This window comes from Nothoprocta perdicaria, unplaced genomic scaffold, assembly GCF_003342845.1.
Source record: "Nothoprocta perdicaria isolate Ctin4 unplaced genomic scaffold, notPer1 scaffold_176, whole genome shotgun sequence".
Taxonomy (NCBI): Eukaryota; Metazoa; Chordata; class Aves; order Tinamiformes; family Tinamidae; genus Nothoprocta; species Nothoprocta perdicaria.
In genome coordinates, this window is record NW_020454938.1 from 815506 (window position 1) to 831456 (window position 15951).

A 15951-nucleotide genomic window follows, 5' to 3' on the forward strand; every position below is an offset into this window, starting at 1 on the left:
TACACATCATGACTCCTCACAAGGCTTCTCCCAGCCCTTGTTACTGGCTTTCCTCTTTGGGAAAGTTCTTCCAGTGCTCTAGATCTGCCATGTCTTCTCTGCACACGACATGCAGTATCACGTCTTCTTGCCCAGCAACCAGGCCAGTGCTCAAACACTGTGTGTGCCTGTTCATAGACCTACGCAGAACTTCTCATGGAGCAGGGCGCAAAGACAGGCCCAAGAGCATCTCTCAGGCCAGGTATGTGCACCATCCTCCCATCTCCTTGGCACAAAATTATCTGCAATGAATCTTGGTCATCGGTGTGGGAGGATTATCTACTGTGCTAGAGCAGGACCTTCCTTACCACTAAAGAGAGATGAGCCCTTTGCAAAGGACCAGYATGGAAAGTCAAAGCAGGACTTTCCCTGATCCCATGTTGCCTAAGTCACAGCCTAGGGCTTTTTAGCATTCTCTTGGTGGGTCCCTCTCAGTCTGCGAACAGCAACTGGCTTTGCCCATTTTCCCTGGCCCAGAGCATCCCTTTCCCACYTCCTCGCCATCCAGAAGAGGCATAAATCGCTGCCCGTTTCGTAAAGCAAGGCTGGAGTTTTCTCTTGGCCATTTGCTAAACAGCTGGAGCTCTCCCTGTATCCAAGGAAACCCGTGTTAACCTGATGCTTGCAGGGAAGCTTCAATTCACCAAGTTTCTCCTGGCTTTTCTTGGTGCTCCAGAGAAGCAGGGTCCCACTGTCTAGCACACAGTGCAGAGCAGGGGTCTTTGACCCTGACTTGGCATCCAGAGCCCTCACTTAGCCTTAAACCTTGCTATGTTCATCCTCTTGGGTTAAAACTTTGGAAAGTTTGCAAGTGAAGGCTCATCTGCCTATTTTTTTTTTTCCTCCTCCCAGCTTCTCATGCTCTACCTGCTTTGGGAATTGAGCCCGTGTAAAACAAAACTGCAAAAGCCTTGATTTCCCCATTTTGTTGCTACTTAGCAGCAGTTTGATAAAAATTATTCCAGTTTCCCCAATAAACCTGCCAGACACAGCTCTTCAGGGGCTCACTAACAAGCCAGAGGATTTGTTTTAGTGAAAACCACCTGAATTTGGGACTTTGCTCTGTCTCTCCAAGGTCCAGTGCTGAACATTAAGCCCAGAGCAATTTGGGCAGGCGGAAATGTGGGGAGGGGGCTGCTGCTCCCGGCAGCAGTGAGACCACTTGGTGGGGAAGGGGTCAGAGTGCTCCATGTACGTGCTGGCCCTTCCAGTCCCTCTGATGCTTCTGCCACCATCCCTCTGCTGGACCCTGCAGCTCTTTCTGGGYTCTCCTGGCTCTGCTGCCAACTCCTGAAGCAACTAGAGTTCCCCATTGGCTTCATCCTTCCATTTAACTGTCAGGAGGAAGGACTTTGCTTCCCACTCTACTCTGACCTTCTCCAGCACATGACACCTTCCTGGAGGATCTCTCCACCTCACAGTGCTCCAGAGAGGTGTGTGGTAAAATCTGGAGACTTTTTCTGCTTCTCTCTCTATTTTTATCTACTCTGGTCTTCTCCTGTGGGTGGAGTACTGGGTAAGCATTCATCTCAGAGATGATCCATGTTTCTGGCTAGGGTCATGTGCAGGAGCTGGGCATGAACAGGAGAGCAGCTTCCAAGCGTTTGAGAGCAGATGTGAAGAGAATCCATGAAAACTTGGGAAAGTTTCATTCTGCTGGAGCTGGAAAACATGGCGTGTGTGATGAGCCCAGGACAAGTATAACCCTTGCACAGAAGGTGGTTGAAGTTAGCAGGGTACCTCAAGGGAACCTTATCCCTCTTGAAATCAGTTCTATCTTTACTCCTGATTAGAGCTGATGCAATACCCCTGCTTGCTCCAACTGGATGGTAAAACCACGATGCATACAAAAGTCCATGAGAGATGGAAAACYGCAGGTTAGGCAACATCTGCAGCTACAGTAGGGACCTTCCACCTCTCTCTGAAAGCAGGAAGACTGGCAGCTCCAGGGCGACCAAAGAGCAGGAAATGCTCTCAGGATTCTCTGGACACTCTCTTTTCTCCTGACCCATGTTCTTTCTCTTGGTTGTCAGGAGCTCTCTGTCCTGCTCAGATGCTCTTCCAGCCCTAACTTTTCCCAGCCCCATCTCTTTCCCTTTGGAGGCAGCACACACCTTGCCCATTGAATGTCTGTGCCAGGCACTGAGTTAAGCAGAGGGAATAAGCACAGGGAAGGGAGTTTCACGTGGTGGTGGGGGACAGAAAGGYTGGAGGCCATGCCAGGTTTGGCCAGGCTCTGGGAGCATCTTCCTGAGGCTTCAAACATGGATAAGCAAGGAGCAAAGAGCATCTCTTCCCTCCCTGCCCCTGTCCAGCAGGGCCACCTGCTGCTCCAACACGCCTCCAGGCTGGTCCCCATTGCCCTGGTGCCACTGAGCACAGCTGTGTCATCCTGTTCGGATCTGGTGCCGTGTCTCTCTCTGCTGGCAGGTCCCTCTGAGCCTGCCAGCACWTTGAAGAGCATCTGCAGGAGCTTAAAGGATGCTCTGGAAACAGAGACTGCTTCCTCTGCCCCTGGCAGGGCCATAGCCTGTGGTGTGTAACGGTTGGGCTGTGCTAAAAGCCTCTGCTCCTCTTGCTGGGGCTTGACCGGGTGCTTTACCGGAGCCGCCGGCTTAATGCAGAGCGGAGATGCTGAGGGGAACTTGCGTGCTCTCCCTAGGCTCCCCTTGCTCGGGTGGAGGTTAAACTTCTGCCTTGGCCTTGTACAAACCAGGCTTTAACGCAAAGCGCTCTGTGTAAGAGCAGACGGCGCTTCCCGCTCTCCAGCGAAGCGTTTCTTTCGCTGTCCCTAAGGTGGCAGTGCAAATCGCCAGCCCAGTAGCCGCATCCTCTCACAAGTGGGAATTAAGCTCTGGATGCTCCGAGGTCCTCTCTCGTGGCCCAGCACCTTGTGTGTTGTGGCTGGCTCCTGCCCGTGCCCTCCTGCAGCCCAGCGCTGCTGGGCAGCGATGCAAGTGGGAATAGCCCAGGCAACGCGGAGCTGCTTCAAGAACAGCACATAGGGCGAGGAAGGAAACTGGGTGCTCCCCCAGCAGGTCTCAGGGTGCACCAAGCAGGGAAAAGCCCTCACATTTAGCAGCACCCAGGTGGTAATGTTCAATACTACTTGACGTAGGTTCTGCGGTCCAGTGGTGGAATCAGTAGGAAGGGGAGGTGATTGAGAGGCAGGGGAGAAGGGAAAATGTCAACTTTTGGCTGAGAAAGAGAGAAATTAAAAAGTTTCTTGCCTTTTATTGTTGAAGGGAAGTTTTAAATAGTAATAGGAGAGTGCCAGAAAGGCCCGGGCTTAGGAATAGGGCACCAAAACTTGTGGGTTTAACAAAGCAGCTTGCAAGCCAGACTTGGTGTGTTTTCACACAGGGTTTCAGTCCCACTGGTTCTGACCCTCAAGCATGACCTGTGTGACACAGCATGACCTCCATGCCGTGTGGTTTGGTCCATGGCCAGCAAAGGCACATGTGTCCTACTAGGAGGAAGCCACAGCCAGTGCTGAGGCAGGCTGGCCTCCCTCCTCTGCTCCCAGGGAGCCCCATTGCCACCCCACGTCTCTGGAGACCGCTGGGATCTCCTCACTTTCCAGCAAAAAAACCCCAAACTGGCTCTTCAACAAGCGCTGGTGTGCAGGTCTGTGCAGTGGGGCTGCTTGCGACGGGGTTCTCTGGGCTTCCAGGGCATGGTGACCAAAGGAGGTTAACTATGATCCAGTTGGCAAAAATACCCTGTAATTTCCTCTCTTTCTGATCACAGAGTGCCCCCTTAGGAGTGCCAGACAGCCCTGGGCAGCAGGCACAGATTTGGATTTACTTCTGTTGTTCAGACCAAACAGCTGCTAAGGGCGTCAGTTATACAGACATGATGATGTTGTCACTTTATGTATCATTTTTATTTCATTGCTCTCCAACGTTTGTAATACCCCGGAGCTCAGAAGCTTAAATAACAGCTCTCCCCATATTGATTTTATCCTTCGCCATTTGGCACTCATTCATTCTTTTCCCTTTGAGTTTCTAATAACCAGGATTTTAACGGAGCATCGTCCTTTCGCCTTTCTGCTTGAGCAGTGGCCACAGCCGAGCGGAGGTGGCAGGGGAAGGGAGGGAGCARTGGGCACAGGTTCCTCCAGGTCTTTGGAAGATCGGGGCTGCTGCACTTCTGCAGTGCCTCTTTACCTGATTCTTACCATCACCACCCCCAAATAGCATTTTATTTCTCACTGAGTTATATTCTCTGATGCAAGCTGCATTTAGAGTCAGTAGGGCCCTCTTCAGCAGACTTTTGGGGATGGATCAAGCAACCAGATGGTGCTGAGGGAATTGCTTCATRGCAAAATGTACCTCTTCTTCCCAGTGCAAGCTGCCCGTGACGGGACCACACGGTTTGCACATCTAGTGGCTGAATGGAGTTGTGTTGGCCGCTCAGCGTGGGGTGCTGTTGTCTGAGCTTGGGCGTTGGACATTTGGCCATGCAATCCCTTAGCTTCCCCTGGCTAAGCAGTGCATCCTCCTGTCAGCTCCTATAGCAGACCTGCACAGCCTGCTCCATCCTCTCTGCTGGCCCAGAGCCCCTGAGCTCTCCAGGACCAAGAGGGTCCCTGGCTATGCATGGAAGCCTGAGGATGCTGTCGGATACTCTGGTGGAGAACAGCCCTTGTAGCTCCTGACTCGTGCTTTGGTTTTCTGGGCAGCAAATGATGGTACATTAAAAAAAAAAAAATCAAGAACAGACAAAAAATGATACTATGGGGTGCATAACACAGCATGTTTGCGCAAAAAAATTGTGATCATCTGCTGCAGCAGCTTCAGGGTAGGAGGAAGAAGGAAAGGAGTGGYGAGTGAAGAGAGAAGAATAGAAAGAGGCAGGGAGAGAAGTGCTGGAAGAAAGGGGAGCAGCAGGGAGAAAAGCAGGGAGCTGAGGGAACGATGCTGACCGGAGAGCATGGCAGGAGCTCGTGCCCAGAGATGGATGGTAGCAGGACAGGTCCAACAGGACACTTGCTCTTGGTTTTAAAATCCCATAGAGAAGGCAAAGCAATGGAAGATTAATCAATAGCCATAGCAACCCCTTGTAGTGCTTGTGGTGAGACAAATAGCACCAGAACCAGTAGCTGTTCAACCCCATCCTCACTGTCAGGATAAAGGGAGACACAGCTAATGCAGAGGCCACTGAAATGGCATGGGCTTGTGGGCAGGGGCTGTGAGAGAAGGAGGGTCCCTCAAGATCRTTTCTGTCTTGGTTGTAGAATGTACATGAGCAGCCTGCAAAAGTGGCTGCTGGACCCACCTCTGTCTTGGTGAAGCAGAAGTCTCTGTGTCCAGATTATCCTTGTTCCAGCACGCTGAAAAAAAATGTAATTTTAGTTATTTCTTACTATCTCAGCTGTAAGGGAGATCCCTGCATTTCAGATGTTTTGAACGTTCTGTGTGTTTGCAAAAATAAAGTGATTTTTTAATAATTAATCAAAATCATTAGTCACTTTATTCAGCTCCGCATTAGTCTCTCATTTATTTTATTCAGAACCACATCACAAGTGTTTTGTTGGAATCTTTTCACAGTGGAAGCTYATCACCAGAGGAAAGGACTCTTCAGTGTTTGAGGTTTTGAAGCAACTAAGACTTCTCTGGAAGTTCAGCAGTTGGCAGCTGAGCATCTTAGAGTGGCTGATGTCTGTCTGCATCCTCCCCAGGAGTCACCCAGAGCCTGTCCCAGATGGGTCTTGCTCCCCTGTAAGAGCAGGGCTGGCAGCGCTCTGGTTAATGCTGCTGCATCATCAACTGTTGAGCTTGGTTATCACAACCCACAGCTTTATCTGGCAACGAGACACGGTGCTGAGCCAGTGGAGAGGAAAATGGAAGGATGGACTCTTGGGACCCTATCCCATTGAAAAGGTGAGTGGCTTTTCACATTAGCTGATGCTCCTGTATGGTTTCCAGCATTAGCCCAACTGTAGAGTTTTGGTGCAAGCCAGTTCAGATATGCTGTAGGCATATATCATGGTGGGCAGGTTTCTTTCCTCTGTAGGGATGGYGAGAGTGTCCTTTCAGTCTGGTCAGGCTAGCAGGGTGCCCTACACCACCACCACACCATGCTGTCAGTGAGCACAGGGATCAGGAGCTCAGCCTGCTGATGTCTGGCACTGCTACCAAAATGATCTCTTCATGTGCTGATGTTGTCTAACATGAGATGCTATCTCTTGCTGTAGGATTCTACCTTGAATTGCAGRGCTAAAGGTGGACTGATGGTTGACATGTTTTTTGGCATCTTGAGCGTTGGATAAAGGACTGTGAGGTTGATAAGGTTGCTTTTTTGGAAGGAGGCAGTATTTAGCAAGAGAAGTAGCTGGAGAAAGAGCCAGACAGGAGTGAGCAAAACTGTCATATGGTCACAAAACATTCACTTGTTTCCTGCACAAGCAACTAGAGTCTTCATTCACCCCAAAGGGTAGATCTGTGGATCATCAGGGGTAGGACAGAGTCATGACACAGAATTGTGTTTTGGTTATTTTGAACCTATGGTGTATGGACTAGGCCTCTGAGAGCGCTTCCACACAGCTTCTACACTGCAGTCTCTCTATAGCACTTCTGCACTTCTCAGCTCCTACGCATGGACTTCTTGCCTAGCACACCTRTAGTCTTGCTTGTGCAAATGACATCCAACCTACGGAAGCACATACATCTCTCTTCTCTTCAGCCCTTCATGGTTGCTACAGCAGCCTACCTCACACACACATTCTTCGTCCTTGCAGCTTYTCCACATGAGAAATCATGCCCTCCTTCACCTCATCTTCATATGTAATCTTCATTGCATCCTCCTGCAGACTCTGGACAGTTTGAAGCCCCCCACTTCCATTTGCTCACCTCACATGCTTTGCTTAGAAGGTGGAAAAAACCCTCTGCCTGGAGTGTGTTCAAAGACTAATGTACATCTCTTAATTATTGATTTGTTTATTGCAGACGCTTTGGCAGGACATTTGCCACAGCTTGTGTGCCAGGCTCCTGCCTTTGATTCCTCTTCCAGCTCACAGGGGGCTGAGGGAGTGTCAGTGAAATAATGTGTAGAACATCTGACCTGGCTTAAGAGCAATGCTGGTCCATCCTTGCTAGTGTATCTGTGTGCTCTGGGATCTCAAAGGTTAATCTTCATGAGGCAAACGCTGTGGGAAGTGGCTCTGCAGGAGAGCAGAGCAAATACAGGTCTAGAGCTCTCTTGGCTCCATGTGCCAAGGTGAGCAGAGCCTGCAGGAGCTGTTTCCCTTAGCAAGGTCCCCTCCTGTAAGGTGGTATCAACTCCCAGCATGTGCCTAGGACGTCTGGCACAAGGGATCAAAACACAATTATGCCATTGARCCCCAGCTGCTGTCATCCCTGTGTGGGAAAAGATTAGATGCTCCACGTTAATGTGATTGTTAACGACTCCTCAAAGCCGATGTTGAGAAACAAGTGTGGCAGCGCCCAGAGAGGAAGGCRCGCAGGCACGGCCCCGCTGCCAGGGCTGCTATTATCCTGTCACTCTCTGCTCCAACAGCTCCGGTTTTCAGGTAATGCTGGAGAAGCATCAAAATAGAAAAATAACTCTGACTTTTTTTCTGACTCTGTCAGCCACTAAGGGGAAAGTGTTCTTCATTCACTTGCTTTTCTCCAAAGCTAAGGGAGGTGGCTGAGTTAGACCTTTCTTGGTGGTGCTATTTGCTCAGCCCAGTGCTCCTGCCTAGGTCAGACTTTCTAGGTCATGGTCTTGGTTTGGACATGGGGCATGGCCAGGGTTTGGCAGGTTCATTTCTTCCTGCACATGGTTGGGKTGGGTTGAGAGTAGGACAGGTTGTCTCAATTGCACTTAGTTGCACTAGTGGGATCCTTTGCTAACCTTGCACCTGAGTAGTTGGAGGTCTTGGAGCACAGCCTGCCTGGTGTGCACAGCAGAGACCAGCTTGTCCTTACTCCGCAGCTCTGCCATCACGAGGCTTGCTGACTCCCGTACGYTCTTGGAAGACGTTTCTGAAGTAGACGCAGGTTTCACGGCATCCTTGAAGAATAAGGCAGACATTTAATATAGCCATTGATGCAGCTCATGCTTGGGATGAGAGTAGAAGCAGAGGACATGAAATGATGCCCTTTTGCAGCCAACTATTGTCTTGTCAACCTCAAGGTTGCTGTCACCTCCTGGCAGCCACAGGGACTGTAGGTCAACTGGTCCCTCTCCGATGCTCATATGCTAAACACAGTGCTGAGGTAGGGCTCGATTTCCTGCCTATGTTGGCATGAAAGCTTCCTTCCTTACACTGCTGCAGACAAYAACTGTGAGTTTTTTGGGGAGGAAACCAGGACCCTGAGAAAAAATGTTGGTAAATCATTTTATGGGGAGTCATTTATTTGAATTTTTTTTCTACCTAACACAATGCTGGTACCTCTTCCCTGAAATCAACAGTCACCCAGAAAGGAGCATCTCCCGAAGCCATGAACAGGAAAAGGAGCTTTTTCTAAAGTGTTTCAGGTTAGTCTTGAGGAGACATGGAATAAGGCTAAGGGCTTGAATTTTTATAAAGTTTTTGGATGTTTCACTGGCACAGACAGTGATGACATAACTTTTCCTTTTTTTTTTTTCTTAAAAATATACTTGAAAATAATATGAAAAGTCCTTTTGTGTGTTTGTCAGTTCTGATTGTTTTCACAGGTACTGCTGATTTTCTTCCTCCTAATGCCTCCTGCCCCTCTTTGCTTAGTGACAACCCTGAAATGGCACCAAGCTCCTGCCTTTTATTGGTGTGGATCACTCCAGCCCCTCTCTGATGTTTCTGGAGTTTGAATGCCCCACTTGAATTCTCACTTACTGAATGAGGAACAAACAATTTTTGAAAGCACACGCTTATTTTTGGGGAAAAAAGATCTAGGGATAGGATGGAGACCTCTTCTTCCTTTTTCCTGGCAGAAGTTCTACGTATAGCTGCACAACAGGCCCATATCTGTCCACTTACCCCAGGAATTTCCCAAACTGTGCCCGTGACCAAGCAGCTCTGAGCGCGTCAAAAGCCCTGTGAGGTCTGCAGATGGCAGGTCATTAGAGAAACAAAGCGGTGACTCTAATTCCCCTTATCTGCCTGCAACATACAGAGTGCCTCAAGTGCGTCCTGGGACTCTTTTGGCCGTCGGTAATTGGCCTTTTGGATGGTGACAGAGGGGATTGGTGATATGKGAGCGTGCAAGGAACGGGGTGCTGGAGGATGGGAGAGAAATGGGGAAAGGGCTGGTGGTAGAGGAGAGATAGCACAGATGGAGCCATGGAAATGATTTGTCCTCTGTGCCCCTCCAAGGGCAGCCCGAGGCGTTTGCAGGGTTATCAGYGCCCGTTCACAGGGCGTCTTGGCTCTCCCTGGGCATCCGTCACCTTCCTCCTAGCACGGGCAGGGGACAGTCCCCGCAGAGGTGCCGCACGTGAGGGCGCTTCGGGAGACCTCCTTGCTCTGGGAAAGGCTCTCGGAGCTGCTTGGTGAAGAGAAGGAGGTGGGAGACATCTACGCATCCTGGGAAAGCCTGTGAATTATTTTCTGGCTCTGGTGATTGTACAAGCCTTGATCTTCTTTCGAACCTCGCTCTGCTTCTGGCTGCAGCAGTATCGTGTGTCAATGACTTTCACAGGCCTTCTTTATCCTTTTAACAGCTTTGCCTGCCAGCCTTTTCTCCTCTTTTTCCTGCATTATGGAGCAGGAGGAGCAGAAATTTGCAATCAGCCGTGCTCAGACCCGTCATTATTGTGCATCCCGCCCCGGCACCCCCAACTCTCCTCCTAGACAGGCACTCGCAGCCTTTTCAATCTCTCTTCGTATTAGAGCATCGCCGCCTGTGATTCATTCTCATTGCCTCAGAATCGCCTCTATTTCTTCTTGGTGAGAGACCGACCAGGTCTGTAGAGAGTATYGCAGGCAGGAGCAGTGCCTTGATTTCTTGAATACTGCTATAATCTGCTCTGCATTATTGCCCTCCCTATTCCTCTGGCTTTCTGAGATCTCTGCTTCGATCTTTTTCCTTTGGCCATTGCAGAAGTCCTCCCTTGACCATCAGTTGGACATTATGGTCATGGCCAAGCCTTTTTCCTGGCTAGACATTTTAATTCTGAAGCTGCCTAGGTGACTTGTTCAGGTTACAGCCATGAATGTGCATCACCAGCACGTGCTGTCTTCCCGGCAGGACTGTTTCTTTAGCCTTTACTTGAAAGTGCTGCTTCCTAATATTTTTGGCTCCATTTAACTAAGCAAATGATTCCTTTTTTTTTTTCTACAATTTCTTCATATTATCTGAAATATTAAGAAATTTCCCTTGAAGTGTATGAGCAAGTGATGAGCTGGAATTGCTCACATTGCTGGAAAGGGCACAGCTTATGATTTCTCGTTAGGAATTCCCTCCTTTTCATCCCCTTAGTTTCCTCCTCTTTCCCAGCACACCACGACATGGTGTGAACTCCGTTCCCCGAGTTTTGCAGGGCAGTTTTCATGCTGGCAATTTAGCTAGTGAAGTCTTAGGCCTCCAGTTCCACATAACTGGAAAGGCTGGTGGTGACCTGCTCCCTTATGAGGAAAACTGTCCTCYTCCCACCCCTGCAGAAGATGTTCTGTGGGTTAACCAGTCCTCATTGGCAGGAGTGGCCTTTTAGCAGTGTCAGGATTATTTTTATTATGTCAGTGATGGCGATGGAGACAGCGCTTCCACGTGCCCTCTTCTCCCCAGAGCCTTTTCCCAACGTACCGGCTAATGCTTGCACAGTCCCTGTGGAATGGGGCTCACTAGCCCGTTTGTGGAGATGCTGAGGTCTCTCCTCTTCTCTCTGTAATGCCCCTGAGCTGTTATAACTGAGGGGCTGTGGGCAGGGATGCATACGAGTGGGTACCATGGGCTTGGGAGACCCTTTGCACCCAGCGAGCATGAAAAATCGGAGCTGCAGCCGAGGCTACGCTGGCCGCAGGGAGATCTTGGAGCTCACAATAGCAGGGCATGAGCCAGCCCTGCAGGAGCGTCCGTGTCCGGGAACGCACGGGGCTAAAGCTTTTCCTGGACGCTCATTAGCCTGGGCAGCGAAACCTTCCTGCTCCGGCCCGCTGCTCCCAGCAGCTCTGAGAGAGGGGGAGGCAGCAGCTCCCGCTGCCGGGCACCTCTGCCCCGTTCCCAGCGGGCAGTGAYGGTCCCGGGCACCCCCTCCAGGCAGGATGGGCTCCCTGCATCCTGCCCAGCTGCTGCTGTGTCCCCAGGCTGGCGCCTTGGCCCCATGTGCCCCAAGGAGCCAGCTGTGACTCGCTGACTTCCAGTGCCACCCCAGCTGAGACCTTACCCCTTCATGACACAGTGCTGTGGGATGTCACCTTYGGAAGGCACAACCCGGCTGCCCTTCCCACCATAGATCCTCCTGCAAGCTTTGTCAGGCCCGGCTGATCTGTGTGCAGGACACAACCTTCTGGTTGAACGTGGGCTCTCCTGCCAAGTGCTTGGAAAGAGATATGGACCCCAGACCAAAAGCCTCCTCTGAGCTATTCCGTGGGGAACGGGCAGCTTTGCTTCAGCAACGTGTCTTCTGACGGCTGTGCGAGCTGTGTGGCTCAGGCCAGGCTCAGGGACAAACTCAGCTCAAGGGCGGCAGTCGCTTCTCTCCTGCAGGCTGGACCAGCGGCTCCCAGGGAGTGCGCAGGGCAGGCACCCTTGTCCCTGCTGCTCCCACCGGAGCTCGGAGGCTCCCTTGCACCGGGCTCGCTGCTGGGCATCGCCGGGTGCCTCTGCCCACCCCACCGTGGCTGGCTGCGGTTCAGGGGTGCGCCAAGCGATTCTGCAGCACGCAGAGCGTTAGATCTTTCTGGATGAGAGAGAAGGCTGCAAAAACCGTTGGCTCATCACTTTCGGTGAGTGGTGTTCTGGTAAGAGGGAGCGGGGCGGCGCACGGCTCGGCGTGGGGCTGCCGGATCAATGCGGAGATCAGAGGCGGAGAGGACGTCAAAGCTGATGATGACTGAGCAAATATTGGACTCCAAATCCCTTCCTGGCCATCCCCGGCAAGGCGGGGGCTATCGTTTGCCCTCTCAGGGGAGGAGAGTAGTGCATCGTGGTCAAGGCATGGAGCGATAGCCCCAATCTAGGAACCGTGGTGAAAGATTGAGTCCAAGTCAAAGCTAGCCAGATAGTGGGGTGCTAAAGGGGACTAGTAGATGGGTAGAGATGGAAACTGGGTGCTGGGCATTTTGGTAGCAACTCATGCGTTTCTCCAGAGGACTATGTGGATGGTGGAGATGGGGCTGGCTGAGCTTGTAGGCCTGGCTGAGGATGAAGTGGCATTTCTTCTTGACTGAGAGTATCTTGTGGAGTTTCTGGAGGCACTTAAACCTCATGCAGAAGTGACCTGCAGCCTGGCCCTGAGGCCCTGTTGGACAGAGCTCGTGCAAAGAGACACTGATTTCATCCCCCGTGGAGATGCTCCTTGAAAGTGCGATTTGCCAGCGTCCCTCGGAGCACTAACAGCAAGACCTCTGCTCGAGATATCATCTTGGCACTCTGACAGCCCAATCACTCACGCCTAACATCCCTCTTCCAGGGGAGCAGGAGTGAGAAATGGAGGCAAAAGTGGCACATTCACACCACTGGCAATGCCCAGATGGACCTGTCTCCATTGGGGTCTGTGTCTAGGGCTGTGTGAAGTAGGGTAGCACTTGTCTTGTTGAGCATCAGCTTCCATCTGGCATTGGGCCTTGATAATCCCCATCCTTAAAGCTGGAAAAGCTTTGAGCATGGTTGGGCTGATGTGATAACTGGGTGTTTCTGTTAGATTATAACCTTGGGCTACTGTCCCCAGGGCAGCAATGAGCAGCTGGCTCAAGCGAGGCAAGGAGCCTCCAGGCTGCCACGTGGGGTGGCCATGGCCTGCAGTCTGCTTGAAGGTGACCTGTGGTCGTGCTTTGTGCGCCCGGGAGCAGCCACCACAGCTCGACCATGTTCACATCCTGCCAGGCAGAGCCGGGAAAGGACACAGGTAAGGGAGGAATTAGGGCTGTGTCACTGCACTGCTGCCACCGGCCCCGTTGGCAGCCTGATGTGGGTGAGACTTGGGGCCGCTGCATTGGTGGCACCTSCGCCTGCCTCCTCACTGGCTCCTAGGGTGTCGGAACAGCGTGTCCTGCAGCGAGAAGCAGATTGCACCACAGTAGAAATGTCTTCTCTGATCCCTTTCCTCACTAGAGCCCTTCCTCTTCATCCTCATCCCCTCCATCCTGATGGGAGAGCAACTTTGCCGGTGGCTGTTGTTGAAAATAGGTTCAAATCTGGTGTTTTGCTTTGTTTCTGTTTTTTCCCTCCCGCTTGCCTCTCTGCATGCCTGGCCCTGGCGCAGGGCAGATCCGCAGGGCAGGGGACATCCCGCCTGAGCCGGGGGCGTGCGGAGCCCCGAGGACGGCGCGGGGCTCACGCGGGCAGCCCGTCCTGCTGTCACCAGCGGAGGGGACAGGGACCCCAAGCACAGAGCAGGTGCCCTGCAGGACAGGGTGCCACACGGTGCTGCGGGGAGGGCAGGCTGAGCCGGCGCTATCCCGCTCCCCCGCTGCTAAATGCGGGCATCCCTCTGCCTGCTCCCAGAATGTGCGGAGGAGAAGTTAAACAAGTGGGATCGGGGGTGGGAGGGACTTTTTTTTTCTCCCTTCTTTTCTTTTTAAACGTTTCCTCTGTTCACGCAGGGTTATCGAGGCGGTTGAGTCATGCTGGTGGGAGCGGGGAGCGGATCGGGTCCCTGTGGCGGGTGGYGCGTCCCCTGTGTGGGCAGGGGGACAGGCCAGCCCCAAGGCTGGGCTGGGGGCCGCCCACCCTTGCCCTCCACCCCAAGCCCTCCAACAGCATCACAGCGGCGCCAGGACGTCACAAATGCCACCAGACTGTGACCCTATGTGAGCCCGGACATAAAGGGAGGCATGGTCCCGTGCAGCCCTGGCTCTTGCCTTGTGGGTGGCTCAATGCCCCCGTGTCCCCAGGCTGTGGCGCCGAGCACCTCCACCCACGTCACCGCGGGAGCCTTGGCTTTCTGAAGGGCAGAGGTTTGAGAAGGGAGGGAAACTCCCATGTTGCAAAAAATGCTGTGTAGCAAACAGCCAGAAAGCCCTTTTCTAGAGGTAGGGGGGGAAGAGAAAGGAGTTACAGATGCAAACAGCATTAGGTGGAGTAAATAGGGTGTCCTCCATTCAGTGCCTTCTCTGGGCAGGTTGGGACACTTGGAGGAACAAAATTCCATTTCTAACATGAGCTGGGAAACTGAGGCACGGAACAAGCCTAACCAGGCAGTTTTATTTTTGGCCCCTTAGCTGATAGCTGGAGTCTGCACACAGGTGCCTGCAGAGGGGACCTATTTTTCACGTGGACAGAGAGCAGCTCGCAGCTGCAGCCTGGGGTGCCAGGTGCTTTATTGATCTCGCTGGATCCAGCTGCTTCGCTTTGAGAGCTGGACTGCCCTAATTTGCAGGCAGGTGGGACGAGTGAAGAAATCAGCCCTCCTAGTTCAGATAAGGACCAGATAAAGACCCTGCTCTCCTCCCTGAGAGCCCTTCCAGGCTGAAGCTCTGCTGAAGACCTTTCCAGCCCAAAAGCAGCAGAAATCCAGGAGCGTGGACCCAAACACCAGTCACTTGTGTGCAGCACCTTGCACATCCCTGGGGATTTTCAGGTCCCCTGTACCTGTGTGCACTGCTCAACATGAAGCTACTAAGCGTGATCAATGGTGACTGCCCCATGTGGACCCAGATGCCTGTAAGTGTGGCTTTGGACAGCCCCACTAAGTTTTTTGTTTATTTTTTTTTCTCCTCTCATATTTTTTTATTATTTTTTGCCTCTATTTTATTTATATATTTATTTTTTCCTCTCCTGCCCCAATCGTGTTGCCTTCTCCAGCTGCCTGGGGGTTGGCTTGGGATGTGTAGCAGAGCCTGAAGGTCTTGGTTCAGTTCACAGCAGCGAATGCTCCATCTCCCCTCCCAACCCAGCAGGGCAGGAAGCAAAACCCTGTGCTTGGAAGGAGCAGAACCCTGAATATTTGGAGCCCTCCACCTGTAATTCCTTCCTCCTCCTGCGCTCCCTGCCTGCAGCACCCTCCTTTTATTGCTCTGCCTCTGTGCAGAGGAGCAGAAACATGAAACTATTGGGGAAAAAGCGGCATGCAGAGGAGCGCGGCAGAAAAGCAGAGCAAATTAAGCAGAGCTCTGATCTGCTTGGGTTTGTGCTTGCCAAAAATGCACCATGCATCTTAATTCGCTCTGCTGTTCAGCTCGCGCTCACTGCTCTCCTGATGCCATTTCGGCTCTCTGAGCTCAGCCTTTTCAACACTTCATTCTTCCTCGTTCGTGTGTGGGGTTTTTTTTTTTTTTTTTTTTAAACTTGCATGTCTGGTTGCAGAATCTGCTGCGGGAGGGAAGGGAAGGCGAGGGAAGGGCGCAAGGGAGCCCCGAGCCCCGCTGCGCTTCTCAGCCAGCCGCCCGCATCCCCGTTGCATTAGTGAGGGGTGTGTGTGTCTTTTCTAGAAAGTCCTTCCTGGGTGCTTTCCAATTGCTTTTTTTTTTTTTTTTAAACCCACCCAGCCGCCTGATCTGCTAGAATTCTCTAAAAGAAAAACATATATATCTTTTAAAATTGCTGTAATCCACACCACCTTTTATTCTCTTCCCATTCGGTTTAATCTTTTCCCTCCTCTCCACCCCTCTGTTCGTCCCGATTGCAGGGTGGGGGGCGGGGGTGAGAAGAAGCGGGAGGTGGGGGAAAAACCCACCCAACAACCAGGCAAAAAGGCAGCATCGTCCTCCAAACACCGAAAGATCCGGAGAAAACCGGAGCAGAGCCAGAGCCCCTCCGCTCTCCCCCAGCACAAATTTAACCCCGGCTGCAACTTTCCCTCTCCGGGCTGGGCTGTGGGGGT